General features: G+C 48.1%; 1 pseudogene; it reads right to left on the bottom strand.

The window, feature by feature from the left end:
• Positions 1-769: 769 nt before the first annotated feature.
• On the bottom strand, positions 770-6580 carry LOC109772021 (strigolactones hydrolase CXE15-like; annotated as a pseudogene).
• Between the last annotated feature and the right edge of the window lie 360 nt (positions 6581-6940).

Below are 6940 nucleotides of genomic sequence, written 5' to 3'. Positions count from 1 at the left end.
AAGGAGGTTGTGTGAGAATAAGGAAGTTGTCTCGAGAATTGTGAGTAAAACGAGTTACTCCACAATTTTTTTGCGCGGACACTCCACAAATTATTGCCGGAGATTACTTGCACGTGCTAATAAAAGACAATATGTTGGTTGGCTATAATGTAAAGAAATTGCGGGCACGTGCTAATAAAACAGAATATGTTGGTTTTGCTCTAATTAAAAAAAATCATGGTACGTGAGCGGAAAAACAATTAAAGAGAATAAACCCTGATAATGAAGGAATATCCATGCCTGGTTATGCGCTGATTATGCTAATGCAACATAATTTATGCGCTGCAATTAGTAATCCATCTGATTACGTCATCGTAGGAGAAAGTGATCAAAACAACCGTGCCTCGAAAGCCGCCACGCAGCAACTAAATGAGAACACAACCACAACTCTAAGACGGAGGTGGACCTGGAGGAAAAAAAAGTACCCGTTAGGTGGTCGCAGCCACGCCGACCAACCACACCACTATCAAGATCTCGCGGGTCAAGTATGACCCGTGAGAAGACCGCAACTACTCACTCTGTCACCCAACGCCATGGAGAGTGTTTTTTTATGAACACGTCAATTATCTCTCCCGCTGTTTGTTGCAAAAAAATCATCTCCCCTTTGCAACGCATGGGCATATGTGCTAGTTAAAAAAAAAAACACAGGAAGGGAAGCGCAGCGCATCACCCCTCCACCGCTCAGAGCCCAGACCCCTTCTGCTCCCCCTCCGGCGGCGACAGTGGCGGGCGGCGGAGACGAGTGGCGGGCGGCGGAGACGAGCACGTGGAGCTAAGTCGTCACGGCGCACTAGCCACCCCCGCGTCGGCAACTTCACCAGCCCCCACCAGCTCAACCTCATCGTGGCGTACGCACCCGCACAACCCCTCTCTCCGCTCCCTCCCTCGAATCCCCGCCCGGCGCACAAGCCCACCAGCGTCAGCCACTCCTCCCGCCCGGCTGAGCTCGGCCTTGATCCTTCCGCGTTCGAATTCCCGGGGCCCTAGGGTTTTGCTCCCGGCTAGAGGCGGGCGCCTGATAAATTCCTCTTCGTCAAGTCGTTTTTTTTTCTGATTAGCTGTCTGGGAGGATCTGAGGTCATGAGTGCAGGTGTACAGCACTAGTGCGCACAGTATTTCTCTGGGTAATCCGCATCCTTCTGAAAGTTCCTTTGCAGTCCGATTCCACCTTCCAGTCGGGTTCGAGGCTACCTATATATCATACACACAATTGAGGTTAAGTATCCCCTGCCAAAATCGATGGAGAAAGCTTCTGTTTGCGATGATTCTCCAGATTCGAGCGCCGATTGCGATTGGTCCCAGCTTCAGGCTGACCTGCTCCTCCAGATCTTTGGCACTCTTGAGATCCCTGATCTCTTCAGCTCAGGTGCGGTCTGTCGATCATGGCACCTCATTTATCTGGAGGCCCGCCGTCTCCGGCGGTGCTCGCCGAACCAGAGCCCCTGCCTTGTTTACTCATCCGGCGACCGTGACGCTAACACGGTCACCATGCATAACATGTCCACCACAAGCTTTACCACGTCACTCTATCGGAGCCTGCCTTCCGCACATGCCACGTCATGGGCTCCTCCTATGGCTGGCTCATCACCGCCGACGAGCGGTCGAATCTCATACTAGTCAACCCTGTAACCAGAGCTCAGATAGCTATGCCTCCCCCTGAAACCATGAACAATGTTAGACTGCGCTACACTGAAGACGGTGTGCTAGACGGATATGATGTTCTTTACATGGATCTGTTCTCTCGGGATTTTGACACTGAAATGGAGCCGTACCATCTTACACTTGAAGAAGCCCGCTTCTACCTCTATGCGAGGGTCGTTCTTTCTTGTGATCCCTCGCATGGAAACTGCACAGTTCTCGTAGTACAATTGCCAAAGGATCAACTCTCTTATACTAGGGTTGGGGACACCAAATGGACCTGGATTGATGCAAATCCAAATTGTAGGGCTTATCAAGATATACTTTATAACACTAATGATGGTTTGTTTTATGGTGTTCGTGGTAGGGATCAGGTTGATACTATTAATCTTAATGGACCTTCCGCTGAAGTGAAAGTTATTTTGAAGCCGATCATATCCTATCAAGCGCATAGTAGATATATTGTTCAAGCACCATGGGGAGATTTTTTCCAGATATGGAGACATGATAAATATAATAAGGAGAATGGGAGAAAGGACCGGGTTGCAGACAAGTTTTTCGTGTACAAGATTGATTTTGTTGAACAAAGGTCGTCCAAACAAATAACATCCAAGATCACGCAATGTTCATTGGTTACAACAGTTCATTCATGCTTCCAGTGAAAGACTTCTCTACGTTGATTCCCAACAGCATCTACCACACAGATGACTTGCTGCATTATATCTTCTGTCACAGATTTGGTCTTAGGCAGGCCGTTGTCTTTAATATGAAAGATAGCTGTTTCATTGAGTTATCGCCCCCTAGTTCAGATTCAAGATTAAACTGGCCACCCTCGGTTTGGATTCAACCATCACTTACTTGAGGTTAGTGAAACTTACTAATGCAGAATATACACGTTATTTTATTTATCTGCTTTATACTTTGTTTTTTTGGATATCTATCCATGTTCTTTAGTTGGCCAGTTAGACCTTTGTAATCGGCACAAGTGATCATGTCTCCTCCATCTTGTGTAGCCATGCACTTAGGCTGCATGATCAGTATTAAGTAATGGCTACAATTTTTTTCAATATTTCTACTTGTAAATAGATGTTTCGGATGTAAACCTATCCATTCAGTAGGATAAGATTGCTATGGTTGTTTTCAAGGAACACATTTAACTGAGTACTCTCTTGCTTAAAGTGTATTAATACAGAAAGTGTAGAACTTGTAGTGTTGCTAAAATGCGCTTAAATGCTTATCCTTTTATGCTTATTATGGCTGCCAAACCAAATATTTATACTTAAATCTAGATCGAAATCCTTTTGTTGCTCTTGGATGGTTCGGTACATGATACATCAACAATTAAGGAGGCCTACAAATAAATATTAAAGTGCCTGAACTAGCTTTGTTAATATCCTACTCCGAATTATTTTATTCGTCTGTCCCTAAATCTTTATGTCAAATTATTATCTCTTTCCTAAGGTACCAGCATACTGTTTCGAGTGATCCTAAAACAGATTCTGAACTTTTTTTAGGCGTTACAGTATCACTTTTCCAATTTATTATCATCACTATTTATGATGATTAGTATTACTTATCATATAAGGTTAGGTCATGAATTTGTCCACGTGCCAGAACCATGACTAGGTTTCGAGATCTTATGGGTTTCAACTCTTGCCTACACTGACTTTTCTGGGGCTAAAATGCTGTTCAATACATGTATGATCAACTAGCTGGTACGAAGTGATGTAAATAAATTCAATCATGTATTCATGTAGCACATCCATCCCTATTCTCCGTACAAATCCGATGATCACTGTAGAAATATAATCATATTGCGTGAACCCCAAAACAAGAGTAGCAATTGTCTCGGACCATTAGCCCAAAGTCAACTCTAAATTTTGTAGACACAATTATTTATTCATTGTAAATAAGTAATAATCATGTCTTTTGTGCTAGCAAAATATTGTATACTACTAAATAGTTGCAACACGATGTTCGGAGCTAGTCATCATAACCGATGTTTAATTTTTTGTTTCTCAGATTATTCTTGCAAATATCCGGTGAATGGAACACTGTTTATCAAGGCCTTTAAATATAGAGGCCCTACTTGGAATTAGCTGCCTAAATGGCACATAACTGACTCATGCCTATTTTAAGGTCCTGCCAGTAATAAGCCAGGCCTGTTTTCAAGGTCCTGCTCAGCAATTATGAAACAAATCATTTGTGTTCTGTGTATTTTCATCTTGCTACTTTAAATGAACCAGCATGTTATTCCAAAGAATTATTAGCTATGCATATATATGCCTAGATGCTGATACTCACTATGCGTTGTCTCTGCTTAAGGGGCCTTAAAAGTGCTCGAGTGTCCAGGCAAGTTTGGAATTTATTGTGCACTTTGTTCAGGACATATTACAGGCCAGTTAAGAAGACATGTCTATGGGAAAATATTCAGTTGTAGCTTTGTACCATTTTACTTTGAAATATAATGGATTTTGTTCTGAATTTTTGATGAGTCATTTCTACTGGTTGTTGCGACAGGCACCAGAGCATTCACATCTTGGAAAACAAACTTATCTTGAGAAGGTGCATCCCTTGGTCATCACAACAGTTCAAATAACAAGAATAGTGCCTCTGCTGCGTCTATTGTTTTAGTTGGTTCAAGTGAGGAACCCGGGATATCAATAACTGTTCGTCAGGCAAATGTAAGGAAACTTTTCGTTTGGTGTACCACCCATGCCGATGAATATCTTTAATTTATGCAGACAGTTTGACCACTACTAGTCCACTGTTTCAGCAAAGGTTTATTGCTGATGGAATTGAAACTTTGGTCAGGATAGGTATCCCAGTTATCGCTGCCATCTCCTTGTGGTGGAACTGTTTGTTCTTTGGTCGGTACCTGACCTTGTTCATTATAGGTGGACTTGTTGGAGAAAATTTCGCCGTCAAGCAAATCTTTCCCTTGCTCGGGATTCTTGTTATAATCTCATGTATCGATTCCTCCATGATGAGTAATCCAGAGCCACGACATAGTACAATAGAGTGATGGCTTTTCTGCTTTGCAAAGCCTTGTATCAATCAATTCTTCCAGCAAGTATTTTGGTAGGAAAAACTATCTTTCGGAACAATGGGTATAGTCATTGGTGAAAAATAGATAGATTGGGGATTCTGTTGGAGATAAGACTATGAATACGGCGTTTCCAAATGCTCTAGAGGGTGGTTTAGGATAGTTAGCGGACGGGCTCCCTTGAACTTGTTGGTGCCGGCGCGTTCAGCTGCGGTTTGGACTCTCGAACCAGGACTGGAAGTCTCATCCGGCTGTGAGACGATCTGCTGCAGAGAGGACCTGATGCAAAACCTGCCTGGAGTAAGGAGGGGCAGCTGCGCTGATTGGTGAGGCCATGCCGCTCTTGCCTGTATGCGGTTGTCACAGCTATCTGGTTGGACTTGCACCAGGCCCCCAACCGACGTTCGTTTAGCGAACGGTCAGTTCAGAATTTTGAATTTGAAATCTTGCATTTAATGCGTTATTATTGCCTAGCATGTACACGTGCTATACGCCATTCGTGTACATCCAGATAGAAACGATTTGTTTGAGTGAGGACCATTTTTTTGAGTGGAGGGAGCATTGTGTTAGAAACAATTGAGTCGAGATTTGAACGTAACTTCAACCATTGCACAACAACACATCCAATCAGAAATGGACTAGATTTTCCTTCAAAAAAAAAGGAAATGGACTAGATTTATTTCTACGCTCGATGCAAGGGCAATCCAACACACAACACTCAACATACAGACACAGTCTCTGACCTCTACCCAGAAGTTCAGAACATCGAAACAGTAGCTATCACAGCATCAGGAACAGCAGCGTCATGAATCCGTTCACCAGCACATCATCGCTCAGCGGGCGGGGTACACGAACCGCCTGAGGACTCGCATCAACTCGTCGGCCGCCTCTCCGAACGGCTGAAGGACGGAGAAGCCATGCTGCTGCCCCTCGAACTGGACTAGCTCGACGTCTTTCCCCATGTCCTTGAGCCTCGCCGCGTACCCCAGCGAGCGGTCACGGAGCACGTCGCCCAACGGCGCCACGACGAGTGCCGGCGGGAGCCCCACCGGCGCGAGGCTGGGGCTCTCCGGCCCGAACGGGTTGGCCACCGGGTGGTCCCGGCTCGCCCCGACCGGAAGCGACATGTGCCAGAGCTGGTCGGACAGCTCCAGCGGCAGGAACACGTCCGCCGGCGGGTCTGCCTCCGCAGCCGTGCGCTCGGCGCCGGTGAAGAAGGCAGAGAGGAGAACGTACCCGACGATGCGCACGGGGCTGACCGCGAGGCGCGCCGTGGCGACCTGGACGATGAGGTGGTGGGACAAGTTGGCGCCCGCCGAGACGCCGGAGAGGAACGTCCGCGCGAAGCAGGCGGACTCCGCGAGCCACGGGTCGGCGCCGGCGCCGAGCTCGGCCTGGCCGCGCAGCCAGGAGAGGAAAGCCGCGCCGTCTTCGATGGCGGCGGGGAGGCGGTGCTCGGGGGCGAGGCGGTACTGGACGGACAGCACGACGGCCGGGAGCTCGGCGGCGGCGCGGAGGCAGAACGTGTGGAAGGTCGGCTGCGCGAAGGAGCCGAGGCAGTAGCCGCCGCCGTGGAAGTACACCAGGACCGGGAGCTTGTCGCCGGCGGCCACCACCGAAGTCGGCCTGGTACACGACGTCCTTCCACAGCACGCCCGGGACGTCCGGGAACGGCTCCTTTGGGCCGAGGACGGACTCGTCGCCGCGGACGACGGAGCCGTCGCTGAGGATCTGCACGAGGCCGAGGAGATCCTCCACGACGTGCGGTGCCGTGTCGCCGGCCATGGTGCGATACGAATACGATGGATGGTTGGTTTGAGCTTTTGAGGACACGGTGATTCGTGAGAGTTAAAGTGGAGCCATCCAAGTCGGTTAGACTTTAGAGAAGGATCCAAAGCGATGTTACGTCAGGTCACATGTCACTCTCGATAATTTGGGCGCTGATAGACGCCGGCGCACCGTCCGAACAGTTGAGCCGGTCATCGCGCGATCGTTCGATTCAGCATATTTGACCCGTTCGATCTGGGTCTCACAATAACAAAAAAAGTTGCATCGTCTTCGTTTTCGATTTCGGTTCCTCCTTCCTCGTGGGAACGCAGCGCTGCCGCCGCGGCCTGCAGCAGGCGCTCGCGTCTCGCCGGTCCCCGCCCTTGCCGCCGGTCGCCGCCCCTCACCGTCGTCGTCGTCTCCTGTGTTTCTCGCCGACTCTGGAGCCAT

This window comes from Aegilops tauschii, chromosome 3, assembly GCF_002575655.3.
Source record: "Aegilops tauschii subsp. strangulata cultivar AL8/78 chromosome 3, Aet v6.0, whole genome shotgun sequence".
Taxonomy (NCBI): Eukaryota; Viridiplantae; Streptophyta; class Magnoliopsida; order Poales; family Poaceae; genus Aegilops; species Aegilops tauschii.
Note: the sequence above shows the minus strand (reverse complement) of the source record. Positions and strands in the feature narration are given on the sequence as shown.